The following is a 17,926-nucleotide window of genomic DNA, read 5'->3' as shown; positions in this document are numbered from 1 at the left end:
AATCTAAGGTTAAATAGTCATCTCTATTCGTCCTCCTCGAACGGAATCCACAAGGAAAGACTTCAATGAAGCTTTGGCCAGATATCTTTACTCCATCTCTCAGGTCAGATCGAGATCAGTTGTTTTTACCGGTGATTAACATGCCATTTGTTTATGGAAAGGCTGCTTGTAAGCATATAAATCCTGGTCCGTTCGTTTGAGACACTAAACCACAGGCACCTGAACACAGGTGAGTCAAAAAATTCCCCAAGGACATCTAAGCGCCATGCTCTGTTTCCAGTTTGAGCTGGGTTTATGCATAGGATTGAAAACACCTACTATCCACACGGAACCAAAGCACTGAACACGAGTGTTCGGAGACATCCCAATGCTTTTTCCCCGTATCACAGCATCCGCTGCAATGCATGGCTTGATATTAGTACGACACAAAGGTTGCCACTAGATCCTCGCCCTCGGTGCAACTATTCCATTTTCCGGCAACGATGAATTGAAAGTGTCCAACGGGGAATCATATTTCAGACGCTCCAACCGGGCAGATAATAATTTAAAATATTACATGCACCATTACCGCAATGCACGATGGAACAGGCTGACGAGGGCGCCGCTCTTCCTTCTCATACGCTCATCGGAAGTGGTAAGCTGTGCACTAAAAAGAATTACAAATTGCTGCTTGAAAAACTGCTCGCCATCGTTTACCACCGAGCAAACGGAAGCGAAACTATGGAAACGTGTTTTTCCCATGCTTTTCCGGAAAGGTTTGCATTATTTTTGTCTTTCTATAGAGTTGGTTCCCACTTTCTCTCTGCTCTTTTGGTTGGTATAATATGCTTTATTACATTTTGTGGTGAATGCATCGTTGGCCGGTGGCGTTCAGGATTGCATTTGTGATTAGTTCATAGAATTGGGTTTGAAAATAGCACACACTTACGCTTTGATGGCGTTTATTTATAGTAATCATATTGTTGATTAAGTAAAACAACTCGTACAGGATCTTCGGTCGTAAAATTTAATCGATAAAGTCGTCTGTTGTCACTTCACGAGCGATGGATAGCTTGAAGGACATATAAAACCCTTTTATGAACTCGATGCTTTTTTCTGAGCCGCAGGGTACATGCTAGTTATGACACCAATATTAGCTTCATCCCTGATGGAGAAGGTATCGATTGAAGGGAAAGCATGATTAATGATGATCCAACGTGAACTGACAAGCTGTTGAGGTGTTTGGAGGAGAACTTACTAGAGGTTGGTAATTGTTACCCCCTGACTAATGTGAAAGCTTCACCATGTGTTGAGTGTTACAAGATTTGTTTTCAATCGAGATGAAACGTACAGAACTCATTTATCATAATTGTTTCGTACAATATATGAACAAATTGGTTATCGTCTGCCTACCAACAATCTTCAAATACTACCGTATCGCGAGTTTATATCATTACTTTGAACGATCTTGTTCACCTTCTGGCTAGTTCATTCTCATTATGGTACTTAAATTATACGTTTAATCACACACGGATTGCTTTAAGATTCAATTAAACCACCATCAAACGAACGATTGTACAATCTAATTCCCTGGATGTAGAAGATGGCTCCAACTCGCTCTCTCTCCGTGGTTTATGCGCTATACATTGTGCTACTGATGATGAGACACGATTGTTGTGCGATTTGTCGTTTGATATTTACCAATTGCACGCACAATCTGTACCACCATCTTAATGGCGTTTTATCGCATGCCAACCCACACACACACACATACACACACACGGCCAACTTTGTGCTGCATCGATCAAAGGACAGCTTGTCCTTTAGCTCTCGACACTCAGCGAGCTATTGCGCTCGTACTGCTAACACGGAAAAGGCCATTGTACGTTGTCTGCCGTGAAGTGTCACTTAACCGCAGCAAACGAGCCTGTCGCTGTCAAGTTAATAACTAGCAAATCCACTTCGGTGCTACAGAATCCGTCCTGATTATCACATTCCCTTCGTTCCGGTCGGCTCACCGGTGGAAGGGGAACCCGGCAGTCATAAGCCATCACTTCGTCACTCCAAGTATCGGCGTTACTTTCGAAACGTAGTGCTAATGTGTCGCTTCCATTGCTTCTCTCCATTCCTGAGCTGTGAGGCGTTATTTGATTGATAGTTATGGTAGTTTGGTTCTCTCATTACCCGTAGACCTCCAAACAGAAAGGTTTAATCGTCTGGGAAGAGGAAATTTTCCTGCTCATATGAGTCGTGTCATGCCATATCACTACAAAAAAATGCATCCGTCGCACATTAACTTTTCAAAAATTCTCATAAGAATTTCTTATTTCTATTATAAAATGGGGATTTTGTCTCACATTTTCCCGTTTTAATTACTTTCCTCTTGACTGAGCAGAATCAGCGCTTTGCCAATGACTTACCAAAGGTTTTGCTTCAGTATTGATCTTCAGTTCGTTAAAAGCTGCTATCTGTGATGGTAAACTGATTCGTCTACTATGCATCATGTCATTACCAATTCCATTCCAGTTAACGATTGACGCTAAGGAATTCCAATCGAAAGCGACTGTTATGGTGTTCGAACGGCGACGCACCAGCTATTAAGAGTTACTCTACTTACGATTAAAAAATCGCAAATCGTTTCTGTCGAAGGAAATAGCTTGGCTGATCTGTTTCTCGCGAACGGGCACATTCCTCGCTCTCTCTATATATATATATATTTGTGCACGTCAGTTCCTATTGAGACTTACTTGGAATAAAAGTCACGTTCACACCATCGTTCCGGGGAAATGATTTCCAGATTGAAATTTACTACTCCTGCGGTTTAGTTGGAATAAAATGTAAGAGCTTCCACATTGCATTTATCCATGCGGTTGAGATGTACTTATAGATGTTGGAAATAATAAAAATAATATAATACTATTTTTAAGAAACGTAAATTAAGTAGATAAGTAAAAGAAAATAACGTAACTTCAGCATTGTCTACACAAGTTGCTTTAATCTGATATCAAATTCATTTAATAAAATCTCATAAACTATCTCACTAACGTACGCCTTATCAACCAGTGTAGTGTGAAAGCTTCACTAAAGTGGAAAATCTGACATCCTCTCGAAGTGCCACTAGCGGTAAGCATGTGATGCCTTTTGGTAACATCACCGTTCCTCGGCACATAAAGTAAAAGTGAATGAAGTGTGAGCAGATCTCATCGACTAGCCACGTAGAAAAACATTCATGTTTATCCAAGCACCGCCGAAAGCGCTAAGCCGACGACGTTAACGAATGCCGTGTCCGTGCTCTTCATCGGTGCCCGGGTTAAGGCTGCGGTCCTTCATTAAGACGACCCAACATTACGAGCACTCCTCAGCGCAGTTACCGTGCAAGCTGTGTTGGTTGGAAGGTGCAAATGAAACTTCCTGCATATGTCGCGATGCCGACGGTAAACTGACGTAAGATGTACTCAACACTCCATCGGAAGATACACCTGACAAGCACGTGAGCAACCGGGACCATACACATTGTGTCAAGACAACACACAATAAGGCTGTAAGGGAAAGGGCGCTCTTCAGGGAAAGCGTAGCTACGAGACGGGTACATGCTGTAACCATGCTTTATGAACCTTTAAGAGCTCGTTCAGCATCGATTGTTCCTTGCTGCGGGTGTTTGCATGTTTATCAACACTTTCTCGCAACATCCGAGCACGGCGAACGCTACTCAACGCACGTTTATGGCAGTTTATTACGCTGTGTTCCGAGTTACCGAATGGTGAAGTACTTTCGCCCCCTGTATATTGCTTGCGTTTACGTTGCATGTTTTGCTTAACGAAAAGCCACTCTAAACATTGGCGTTATGCATGTAATTGAGTGACGTGTATGTCCTTGTAGGGGTGTTTTTGTGTCGTAAGATTTCGTAACAAATCGATGCAGTGGAGGAACGCTGAGCAAAGAAAAAAAACTTTCTTATCTTTACGTTGACAAAATTGCAGACACGTGTTTCGATTTATATCCAACAAAACCATCACATTTGCGTGACACAACACACAAACGAGAGGACACAAAACAAATGTCTTAATTCCACATCCAAAGCGCCTTCCAGGATAACCAATTCCGGGACGTCCTTTTTTACGACGTATTAACTCGCTGTGAAAGCTTTTAGCTTCCTGCCACAATGATCTGATTGAAATGCATGGGAACATATCTCCCATGCGTCACACTCCTTAATCATTTCCAACATCCACATCGTTCGGTCCAAAAGAAATAGCTTGCCCTATATGGAGGCAATTCATCAGCAGTGGAATAAATTCTAAAGTATCCTTCTTATTCCGCCACTCCACTATCGCTCCATCGCGTCCCACACGATCACACGGACAAGATATCGCAAGGCAGAATGGGTTACTTCAGTTTCTGCACGGTTGTCACTATTCTACTGCCGCACGCTTGGGTTCCCACGTACGAAACTAGAATTTCCAATTGTGCTCCAATTCCGAGGCTAAATTGTGCGCTTTCCCGGCGAAGGAAAATGGGAAGTTATTTTATTGCCGATTTATGAACTTTGCATGCAAGCAGAAGTCAGTAAGATAAGGATGGCAGGCACAGATCTTCGTTGAATATTTCTATGCGGGTGCTGTAGAAACTGAAAGCTGTTCCCTTTCGTTATTCCCATCTCGGTGAAGATATGATAAACGGTTTCAGTTTCTTGTTTGACAAATCACTAGTCGACAATTCAGAGTTCTTCAAGGAGGATCGGTAGTTGCACATGATCAATTGAACACACCAATAGCATTACGGAGAGTGTATGAAGGTAGTGTTATTCAGAAAACTACTAAAAACAAGCTCAGAATGTGGAATTTTTTTAGGAAACTTTTTTTCCTACCAACATGCTTTATGATTGACAATAAATACTTATACTCTGAGGAGTAACAAAGTTTTCTGCTCCGTTGATTCAACTCTCAATTTCTTTCGATGATACAGCAAGGGTACTACTAGTGCTTTACTAGTGCATACCTCAGGTATGGCAGCGCATTAATTTCCGTTTCAGAATTTAAGATACTTATATTACAGTTCTTCACATGCACCAATTAATTCTAACAAAAAAAAACCTTGATGGCTGTGTATAAGTGCCGGTAAACGAAGATGTAGAATGCATGGATGGCGAAATTCATTTAAAATTCCATTACTGACATCAAAACCTCTCACGAGCTTTGAGGTTCTTATGGCGCTTAACCCGTAGCTAACATCCTCGAATTCAAAAACAACAATTTATTCAAAAGAGCAGTATCAAACTTTCACGAACACTTTTGTTACGAAACATTGAAATTGCATACAGCAGTTGTTCAACTACGACTAAAAGACATCTCAAAGTTTCAGTTTTGTAAACATAACTATTTTCACGACCTATCGAAAGCTCGATTGTTGATGTAACCAATACTGAATATAGATTTTTTTAAAAACAAAACCATTAAATCACCAATTAAAACTGGAACGTTCAGAACATGATTCACTTAATGGTATTATAAATGCTTTAATTAATGTGCTCTTTCCTTTGGGAGATAAATCTTCCAACCTTATCGTACCGGCGGTCTGGTGTTGCCCATTCCATTGCACTCGTTCCGTTCATTATCTGTCTGATGAAAAACCACGACGTAACACTCCGGAGACCAATGAACATCCTTACAGTAGGTCAAAAATGCTTGTAGGAGTAGTAACTACCTATAAAAAAAACCATCATCAACCAGAACCAACGACAACGAGATATGGCAGCGGGCGAAATGATTAATTTTGCAAACTATCGTCATAATAGAAAAAATCATAATTATCAGTTAAGAGCTTGCTATTATTTATTATTGGGTTGAAGTTGGCTAGTAATTTGATACTTATTGGTTAGAATAAACTATTTTCAAGGATTATAAATTGCATACGCAACTGAAGTCTTTGTGATCACAGGTTATAACAGTAGAATTCTATCATAATAATTCAAAAAGTAAAAGAGTGTAATTGACATTGCATTACACTATAACACTTGAACCCGGTTGATCTAACGTTAAATATCGAGTGAAGCGTGCCTTTAAAGCACAGGACATCACCAGTAAACTAAAGAAAATTCAAATCTCTGATGTAACCTGCCATGATTTTACCATCAACAATAGTAGCATCAATTTAAATCATGCAAAGTATATAACACATATCTATTATGTTAATTTACAAACACTTCCAGAGTTTCAACCATTCCTTACAGTCGTACATTATACATTACTTGCAAATGCAAATGTGTCTGGCTTCCAATTTGCTCCACCAAATTCATTATCTAGTCCATTCAGTTTGCCACGCGTTTCGTGTTCTCGTGTACTGCCGAGTTGCGGTTCCCAAATTCCAACGCACCAACGTGAACATGAGCTCGCGAAAGTAGTCGTTGCCAGTAAATAGGGTGTGCGTTACAATACGCTTCCCAAAACACCCGTGGTGTGCAGGTGCGTTTTCTGCGGTACAGCAGCTACATATTTGGTAAGGCGTGCGGTTAAATAGGTTGGTGTTAGCATGGTTATCTTGGTTCAGCTTATTGTGGGGGAGTTTAATTTGCTGACAGCATTATGAGTGTAGGTGTGGTTAATAGGTATGAGCCTTGTCGCATCCCCGTGTTGGTCTTTGGTGAATGTGTAAAGAACAGAGCACCAAAATCTGCAGGTAATGTTAAAATATGTCTTGTAACGGAGTGTAACATGCTAGAACCTTCAGCAGTATGTTTCAGACGAGCTCTAATTCTGTAATAATTTTAACAAAAATTCTTTCTTCCTTTCAACATTTTTTTCCCACGCATAAAATGCTCCCATCTAGAGTACAACAACCCTCCAATCAAAAACTGATTTCATTCTGCTGTGCGATTAGCGTGTACTATCCAGACCACGAACGTTTCATGAAAAATCGCTCACAAAGTGCATTCACTCTTGGCACATCATCATGAAAGTGCACTTCTTTTGTCCGATCGTCAGATAATTCGATGGCAACAGCTGCTGTCCATTGATAGAGGCTAATGTACCAGCTGTAGTTATCCTTTGTAATGGTGGGTTGTGTGGCGTTGTGAGGCTAGTGGAGTCGTATCTGATGAATAAGAAATTCCACACTAATTACTATTCAATCTCCATTAATCCACTTTCGTCTAGACACGGAGCACAATGAACCCCACAGGTTTCATTCTGCACGAAATGCAAGGCTTTTAGTTTCAACTCGTGATAAAATTATATTAATGCAATTGATATTTTAAAGCAACTAAAGCTATTTGTGCGAATTTCTCTTGAATGTTCATAACAGTTGTACCTTTTTTCAAATAAACTTACTATCGCCCTACTCTAATCTACTGAAACTATTTAATCAAACCGTTGGCTTCCTATTCTGCCAAACCACCATCCATTGTCGGATTAAGCCAAGCAGAAAATTAATTTCCCCATTTGCTCCATCAAACTGACCAAATCGAAGAATTTCCTCAATAGGGGAGAGAGCGCAAAAACAACTGAAATGTACCTTCAACTTTCCGACAACGATGGGTCCGGGTTTCCAGTAAACGTCTGCGACAAATATTTCAATCAATCGGTAAACTTTCGTCTTCTAAAGAACCGTAAATTACACAACTTGTTTCAATTAGAACCGGGGTTTGTGGCATTCCTCGCTGCAATGGATTTTTTCCTATTTAAAGTTTTTATTTTTACATTCTTGGCTGAATCGCAATTTCCACCCAAAAGCACTATAACTATGGGTTGGATTTTGGTAAAATGAATGACCAATAAAAGCGTCCGTATTGAAGCTGGATAAACCCGATAAAAGATGACTGTTCCGAATCCCACTGGATCTCTGCATTTTTTAAGCTTGCAATGCAATTTAATACATCCGCCATTTTATTGTTAACAAATTGAACCTTTAATTAAAAAAAACCTGATACTGAATCGAATTGATTTTGATTGATTCAACCATAACTCAACCCGCAGACAGATCGAACTCTTTTTTTTTTTTGTTTCGGTTTGCAGCATGTTTTATGCTGCAGTCAGGAAAACAACCGAAAATAATAAAACAAAAACAAACCGATAAAACATAAAACACAACTTCAATTACGTTCCTTTTTCATGTGCCTTCACAAATGGACGGCCGACCGACGCGATGCATAGCGTCCCGGGCGCGCTTTACAACCATTTTAATCGTATTTTGCGTTTCAAAGCCATCAGCACAAATGATTCATTTGTTTCGTGTTTCGTGCGACATGAAATATATTTTAATAATATCTAGTCGGGGCCCTTTTTGGCCGCCCCGACGAAAATACCGACACCGAGTGTGTAATAAAATTAATGGTTTTACATACAACGCCGACGTTCGTGTAATGTACGTCGTTTTCTCCCGCATCTGTCTCGGTCTCGGACCCATTTTACTGCTGCTGATACTGCTGACATCGTTGCAGTATTTGTTACGGGTTTTTGGGGAGGCAATTTTTCGATCCTCTTTTTTTCCTGTTGAGGAGATTTTTGTACTTTTTGGGGGTACCGTGTGTTATACGCTAACGAATTATGACAGTATGGTGCCTGTTTTTTTTCATTTGACGGACAGTGGGTTGGCGATTTCGAATAGCAATGGAATCGAAAAAATTAATTACCGGTACACTTTACAACGGTTTCCCTTGATCTTAACAACAAATAAGACTATATTCTTCAGTTAGTTTAAAACTTTGTTAAATTGCCACAGATAATGTAGGAAAAAATCTATACATAACAAAAAAAAGCATCTTCAACACTGGAATCATTAGTTTCCATTACTTCAAACCCGTTCACTGGACTTACAGTCATATTTCTTCACAAATCTTTCAACTTATAAAAACCCCTGTTTAGGACTTCTTTATGGGAACAATTTCACCTCACCATGTGCACCCGCCTGTTCATTATAGTTCATTGAAATTTAAACATTGAGAATTAATTACCTACCTCTTCTATAGGAGGTGGAATTTATTACTACTAATATCAATGTTCCATTGCGTTTGCGAGTCATAATTTTCATTCATTTTTTCCCATTCACCGGTTTCCTTTTCGACCGGCCCCATTTCAAACACGAAAAACTTGTATTATAGCTTCATAAGTACCCCTGCCATGGAGAGGATAATTAGTTTTGTGCAAGAAATATGACCACCGGTTTTATGCCGCGCAAGAAAGAACGTGCAATAGCAACAACAAAAAAACACAAAAACGGAAGCCCCCATGTTCGTCTGCTTTGTCCCACGCTTCGTTAGTTCAATTTTATTCAAAAGCTATGACCCATAGGCAGTGAATTTGTTGCAAACCGGCATCTACATCTGGCGATACAATTCGCTTCCGTTCCGGGGTGTGACCATCCGGCACCGGCATAACATTATTCGCAGAGCTTTTCCTATGCAACGTGAAATTGAGTTGCACCACAAGCGCGACAACAGCGTGTGTGCCTGCTGCATTGTAAAGCCTTTTCTACAACTGCTGGGCAACAAGTTTGCCAGCTACGCTTTTCACTACACCGCATTCCGGAAGTATTTTTTTATAGTAAATGGCCCGAACTAAGGAAGGAGTACGCTATACCATCGTACTAGCAAAATGCATGTAGCGTTTTGTTCGGGGTTTTTTTTTTCTCTCCCAAATGCAATCACTGCTGAAACAGGCCAACGGTTCATTTCAAGGACAAAGCTATTTTTATGCCATTTCTTTTCCATTTCTTCGATGCGGTTTCTTCCGTTCCAAACGCCACCTCGTAAGCGACTTTCACAATGGGGCGTGGAAAGAAAAGCCCCGTACATTGGGTTCGATTTGTTACGACCATCGTAAACTGTCCGGTTCATGTGATACAATAGCAAAATCAGATTGAAAAATCTCTCAGCATCACCGCACTTCATTGTGGCCGCAACGGACTGGGAGTGTCGGATTCGCCGGATGCGGTGTCATCGGAATTCTTTGCACTTTCTTTCTCTCTCACTCTCTCTTCGTTGTCGTTGAATACAATGTGAGCTTTTCTTTACACAAAAGGTTTAAAGCTGCATATAATGTTGTACTTTTTACGATAGTGTCACATTGTTGTTGTCGAAGCAGCTATTTGAAAAATTCATTCTGTCGTGCAATGTAATACTCGTCTGGTTTATGCAGCGTAGGTTGGATAACTTTTTTACGATCTCACAGCACAGCAAACATTAATTCATTTCTTCCCGTGTGTAACTCTGTGCTTATCTTTGAACGGTACAACATAAAAGATTAACTGGCCCTAAGCCAAAGTGCACTTATCTTCTCGACTTTACTGATCTGTTTTTATTCCGTGCTGGGGACTTTTGCAACTCTCAGAATCAATCGGTAAAAGTAGTTTGAAAGCACCTTCCTTCTTGCCTTTTTGATGCAGCTAGCTCGATGAATAATAAATATGTTTACCTACAGCCCGTGTCCCTGGCATCGTGTTGCAAATCTTGACCTATTCGCTTGCCTATGTTTCAAAGTTTGTGTGTTGCGAACAAAATGACACACTGCAATTGGAAGAAACACTTTATATTATGAAGCATGTTTCAAGTAATGAAAGTAATGAAAGTCCGTCTGATTTAATTTTTATTCATCATTCATTATTCATTCATCATTCATCATTCATTAATGTAGGAGAAAGATCGTCCTACAGAAGAAACCATACAAAAAAATATAATAATCTACTAATATAAAACAAAATAGGTTAAACAGTAATCGTAATTCATCGATGCGAGTCGTTCTACAGGGTGTATCTAACACAAACCCCCAACGATACCATACATTTTTTTAACAAATTAAATTCAAAGTGTCCAGCAGTCCAGCGGCTTTTCTACCTTGATCGCATCTTTCCATAATAACGTACAAAAAGTATGGAATTTTAGTTTCTTCTTTTATTCGGTTTGATTCTGGACTAAATATAGTGGCCAAATTTAACCCACCCGGAAGACTTTTTGAAGATTTATCTTCTAACTAGTGCTTTGAAGTCCGAATCAATACCTCAGATCAATACCCTATCTTTGGACTAGTAGATATCAGTTCTCTACTCCCCAAGACTTCATTGTTCAAGATTAGGATCAGTTGTTTTGAGTCTGGATAGCTGAAAATGAGGTACTGTGCCCCAGAACAGAATTATACAAAACCAGAAACTTATACATAAATAACGGTCACTTACAACAAATTCCAATAGGACATCTGGACCTTGAAACTTGCTATCACTCCAACCAAATTAATAACACATTTTATCAAAAAAAAAACACCGAGAAATGTTTTGTGTTATTTAAAGGTGGCCAATTATCGGCCTGAGCGATATTATCTTTCAAAAAGCGATCTAACAAATTATTAAGAGCCCTATTTTATTAAAAGGACATGCACAATATAATAATGATTAATTAATGTTACTGCCACACCCTGTGCCGAGGTCAATCAACAATATTTATTTAAATTAAAAAATCTTTTTCAGTGGCAGAGGAAGAAAGAGAAAAGTTGCCAAGCTCAATCCAGTAGAATTTTGTTCTTCACTGAACCATGACGCGGCATATCTTTATTTTGAGATTCAAAAGTTGCGTCCTTTCTCTCTCTCCAAAAATATTTCCCCATCATTAAAACGAATAATGATAAGCGAAAGCTTTTACCCAACCATCCATGAACAATTTCGAATAAATGTAAAATAGCCACCGTTAAAACCGTTGCTATCAATCAAACCTTCCTTTTACTTATGCAACACCTAATTCCATCATTTAAAAAAAAACACAACCTTCATCAGAATAAAATCATATTGGGTACGCGCTACCCGAAGGAACCTGTTCCCTTTTTGCCCACCAGTGCAATCAGTGGAAAAGCTTGCCGACAAATGACGAATTTACAAAGCGTCCCGACGCAAACAAACAAGTGCGGCGTGACAAGGGAAGGAAATAACACTTTTCCACTGTCACGGTTGCTTGGCGTTCCAAAACAAAAATAAAACAAAAAAACGAGCTCATTTTGTTTATTGTTTTTAACGTCTGTCATTGGTATCTTCTATGTTTTTGCTTTCGTGGCGATGATACCCAACAGCCAATGCCGGGTGGACTGATCGTCTTGAAACAAGATTTATGATTCTCTCATTACGAACAAGAATTAATGTAAAAAAATTAATGATTTGGCAGATTTTATATCTGCCACGCGCGGTGAGAAAGGAACCTCCCGAGGCAACACAACCGAACACTGCAATGATACAAAAATACCACTAAACAAAACGCGGCGTAACCAAATCGGCCTTCAAGTGTTGCCGACTTCTCGCTCGTCGCTGTGGCATGTTTTATCTTATTTACCAACGAACTGGAAAGTGTGTGTGTTTGTGTGTTTGTTTTTTTTTTGACAAATTTACAGCCACAGGAAAGTTTCCGACACGCCGGAAACGGAAGGTCGTGTCCGGCAGCTTCCCGCATCCGTATAAAACGACAGCATGACAAATGAACGGCAATTAGGAAGTTTTCGTTATCTGGAATTATTTTTCGCTGAGCTCTAGTTCTTACCCGGTGCTTATGCCGCTGACTGGTTTGCCAATTGCGATGGCATGTCTTTGTCGTTTGTTGCGACGGCGTTGATAACAAAGATCTATTCCTCAGCGGTCAAGTGATAATCAACGATGACTCGTTTCCGAGGATTGACACTGAACACAGACAGCAAAAAAAACGGTTTACGGCGCTAAATTTCTTTATTTAAGCACTTCTGCTAATTGGCAATTAGCCATAAGTAATAAAAAATCACATGAAAACGATTGTGGCAGCATGGTTTTTAAAATTGCTTCTACATAGCTCATACAAATTAATTAAACCACCAAAAATAAAATGACAATCCAAAAATACACATTTCGCACACGTACGTTTTTGACAGATATTGACCAAAAATATTTCTCCTCGTTATGGTGTAAAAATGGCCATCCATATTCACGTTTCCCTGCACCGCCTGCATGGTTCATTCCTCCACAGTTGGTGGAGAAATTTTAATCTCTTTTTGCGAGCAAAATAAATACTTTATTAATTGACAGTTTCAGACACGGCGCGTGAAAAACGGAATCGTACAATACGCTTTTTAAATCCAAACGGACATAAAAAAAGCGTACGGTTTCATTGTGCATTAGAGTTTGTGATGAATGGTATGGCCAGCTTTTTTGTGCTTTGGAATTCACCCGGCACGGGAGTGCATTCAATGTGCATCAGTACAAACAAAAACCTGCCTAACGGCAATTATAAATAACTGAGACTTTGAAGTTTTTACAGTGCCGTGTGCAGAATGATAGCAACGGCTTTTATCGTTGCACCGAACATTTGTGAATGGGTCGTAGCGGCGCCGGCAGTTAGAATATATTGCACGCGAAAGTTGGGATTAAATTTCGATTGTTTTGGAAAATAAAAACACATTTCAGCAGGCACGATACGCTATGCAGCCAGTTCAAAGCCGGTCTTTCGCAGGTTAATAATAAAATCACATGAATTGCACATGAAATGTGAATAGAAAATGGAATAGATGTTAGTGTCCAGCATGACATACTGAGTTGTTGTGTTATTAATTTTTAAAGTAAATTTTTTGTAACATTCAAATCAAAATAACGTATAAACCGTAATAAATTAGAACATGCTATGCACTTTCTGCAATTCAAATGTCTTTTATGCATCACTTTTTTACACAACAAATACATTTTCACAATGTTAGTTGCCTTCCGTTTTGTACCCAATTGCACCATTCTTCACAATGATGCCACAAACTAACGTAAACGTTTGCTTACTGCAATTTAACGCTCCTTCTCGGGGCAATAATTTTATCATTCCACTGAACGTAATTTCAACATTCCGTCCGTTGCAAAACGTCTCATCTTGTCACGGTAAACATTTCCGCGCGATACGAAACTGGGTGAAGAGGGGTGTTCGCTGTCGCGTAAGAAGATCGCTATGATTCCAAGGAAATCTTCTCCGTTTATGGAAATCACATCGTACACTTAACGCACACGATGGCAATCATGACCAACGACCAAGGATCGGTGTTGCAAATGTTCGCGTCAAGATGCAATCTTGCACCAGGTGCAAGATGTCACCGGCTCGGATGCCACTTGTAGCGAGATGAAATATTTCCCCGTCGTTACATCAAATGTAAATATTATTTTATAACCCAAGGGAATCAATTTGTTTCACGTACACGAGCGGAATACGATACGAAAGCGAACGATCTTGGCCTTAAAGCGGCAAAGCAGCGGATAAGAGTTGGTATCGGTTTGAAGGAAAGCTGTCTTACTGGAATCAATGGAGGAAGCAATATGGCCAATATAGAATCGGTATCGCCTGTCTTCAATCCCTTTTCTTTGCCTGCAGTATTCTCGCCTGTAGAGAATTGCCAGCAGTATTCTTCATCCTCCTAATAGTGAAGCCGCTGCATACCATTCATGTGAAGCTTCCCTTTCAGACATCAATCGTATTGAAGAAATCGTCGTGTTTGCACTTCAATTATCACATATCTGTTGATTTTTTATCACGAATTCAAAGTGCAGGAGTGTTCTTGAATAATATTTGTTCTCTTTTTCAGGCTTTCTGGAGCCGTCTGAAGAAGATGGAAATGTGTTATCGCCTTATTCTTCATGTAGTCTTTAAAAAACCCTACTATTTAAATAACACTTCGTTAAAAGGGCTATTCGGTAAATAAGAGTTTCAGGCGGAACACTTTCAATTTACTACAAAGCTATTGGCAATAAATGAGTCGTGCCATCATTATAGTCATCAGTTGTTTGTGTCACATCTTTCCTGAAGGGAATCTCCTGAATTGATTTCAAAGCAAAGTATCCAGGGCCATGATGTGGGGATATTAAAGGAGAGAGATCCATGTTTGAACCTGGGAATTGCTCCATTACCATTTAACGGATCAATAATAGACCGTGATTTATGCAACATGAGTTGCACCACACTTTACGACAAAAAAGCTCATGAACAGTATCAAACCCCTGCAAAAGCTCAGTTTATACATTTGCACCTAACCTCACTACACTTACTCACGATAATGATCCCAAAACTAGATTCTATTGTTGGATGAATGGAAATGCAGTCTATTGCTCCGTGACAACGTTTGATGGTTGCAATTGCAGCACCAAATGATTTTATGTCCAAGTCAATGGAATGGAAATTAAAGACTTCGTTCGCTACCAGCATAAATGGTGAAACGCACATAGTAATATCAATATCGAAACCGAACAACGTTTACAACTGCCCTGTGGTCCACATCAACTACCAATCAGTTAATCCAGATCAAACGAAATGGCACCGGTTTAGTACAAGAGTGTTACTTGTTGTGCAACATAGTTTACATTTAGGTTCATTATAAAACCTCGCTCAGTTCAATTACTCTGTGAAATATCGGAATGTTCTGAGTAGAAATACTCGAACTAAAGTAATATAATAACATGTCTGGAACACTAATTGTCACTCAAAGATATGCAAATAAAACGGAATTTATGAAGGTTGAAGGCTTGCAACTCTGACCCGGTGTCATATCATCTGTTCAATATAACAGATTTTAGCAGTTATGATTGAAAGTCAGCGCAAAATAAAACTTCCAAATCCGATTGAACGGTTTTCAATGGACGGCTAACTACGAAACGACACGTTTAGGACTGCATTCAGACCAACTTCCAGTTCTGCAATTCTCGATGCATTCAGCCAACCGTGGCACAAATCGGAGCCAAAATTGGCTGACATTAATGAGACACACGAAGGATAAAATAACACATCCTGCTGGAATGCCCAGGAGGTGGGAAAGAGGAAAAAGGGAATGGGGGCAATCACCGTTTTCACATTTTGTAAATCACGACCGAACGAGGTCGGGTTTATGTGTTGGGTATAAATAATTTATTCGGCCAAAGAACGTGACAGGAATGTTGCTATCTGTAGCGCTGTACAGACAGAACGTGTAAAAGTGAATTGAGTAGTGATTTAATATAATTTTCAGCAACTAAAACATTTAAATGATCCTTTAATTGCTGGATAAAAAGTGAGTCAAAGAGAGCTTACAGTACGCTCACAAATTTTCATGTTAAACGATGTTGTACTATATTCATCAGTGTGGAAACTTACATTTAATTTGAACTCCTTCAAATGTTGCTTTTTAAATGCAAAGTCCAACCGTTTCGCAACCGTAATCGATTTTGTGATATTTCGAATCAAATGAATTCAACAAACTGCAAAATCAATTTCAGACATATTCTGCTCTTTGCTTATTCTCGGTTTCGTCGTGACTTTCGTTTTACTTATTCTAAATACCAGGGCGGTGTAGCCTTTCTAATGTGAAACTTTTCATGAAAAACTGTTTGTAGTTCAGAAAAATGCTTACACATGCCAGAAGGATATGCAGGGTTAAATGGGTTAATGGATTTATGATGAAAACATTTCGTCTAGTAATGCTGGCCATGGTAGTAGGAATACGTTTCTTTGCAATGTATCGCAAGAAGACTGAGACAGCAGAAACAATACAGGGGATAACCGAACAAACAAACGAATAACCATACTTTTGATTCCAATCAATACTCCACGCACATTTTTCAATTCTTGGACGGATATTACCCGGAAGGATACATTCCGTTCTTGTTGGCTTGAGGACATTCACCGCACTGTTATGCTTTCAAGTGAACAACGCCACGCACCATTGTGACCTGTGGGTAATATCAAACGGTATCAATTTACGACTGTGGACGGAATGCTCCAATAACCCTTGTCTCCGGTCGGGTTTTATCCTTGTTGCGTGCTTTTGTGAAGAAAACAACAAAACTATCCCGGAACAAGGCCAACCCAAGCAAACGATCTCTCTGCGGCACAGGGTCTTGAGTAGTTGTCGATGCCTTCTTCTTGGCCGAGGAAGGCGGACAGGTCTTTGCTCTTGAACAAATAACCATAAAATGTAAACAAAATTATCTCTACAGCTTCCATCGTTTTCGTTCCCTATCTTCAGATGCCTTTTTCTTGGCCACCACTATTACATGCGCTCAAAGAAAGGTTGAGTGCCGGTAGATATAGTTATAGACATCTTCAACGATCCTTATGGGAGGTTTGCTAAGGCTGGTTTAGACTTTTCTGTGGTAGACCATCGTTCGTTCACAGTATTGTAGAACATGCGGCCCTTTGCTAATGCGTACATTCAGTGTTTTCTCATCAGAACGGTGCAACTCATAAACATTGGCCACGAGGACCTTTCGACTTTTAACAATGCGAACTAAACAAGCTTGTAATGAATTTCAACACCTACCATTCGAGCACATTCGACATTGGATGTTAGCAGGTGATCAATTCTGGATTGTTTCAGAGGTGAAGTTTATATTATTGTTATGATGGAATGATGGAAGAACTTTATCACTTGCACTGACCATTACATTTTATACCGTCAGTAACGTCAAATCGTGGGATGACGCTGGAGTATGCTCAAAAAAGCTTCAGTATTATGTAAACAAAAGTAAAAGTAATAAAGAATGCAGAGTAAAATTAGAAACAATGTTGTTATTGTTAAACATGAAACACTATTTCGATTGAACTGCAATCAGAACTTAAACGCGCCAAACATTTGAACAGAACTTCAACATTCCTGAACAAGGCCTGTTTGCTCGAAACCGAATCCGAACGAGAGCGAAGATGATCGCTGTTTCACGTGAGAGAAAAGTGAGATGGTCGCGCTGTTTGATTCGTGCGAGAGTGAACTGAAGGGCATCGTGAACTGTAGCGAGAACAGGATGAAAGCTCATGTTCACAAGCGCGAGATGTCTTCTCACTGCAAAATGTTCATAAGTGAGAACATTGGTTACGGTGACCAAAACATTGAAATTCATTTATCTTTCCAACATAAATATCAAACGCGACTGCAGTTCGATCTGATGATAATGTTCATAAAAGTTGTGTTTCGTAAGCATGTTTTGATTAACTCGAACTTTTGGTTCATGTAACGATAAT

Source organism: Anopheles marshallii, chromosome 3 (assembly GCF_943734725.1).
Source record: "Anopheles marshallii chromosome 3, idAnoMarsDA_429_01, whole genome shotgun sequence".
Taxonomy (NCBI): Eukaryota; Metazoa; Arthropoda; class Insecta; order Diptera; family Culicidae; genus Anopheles; species Anopheles marshallii.
The sequence above is the reverse complement of the archived record's forward strand: the minus strand, read 5'-3'. Positions refer to the sequence as shown.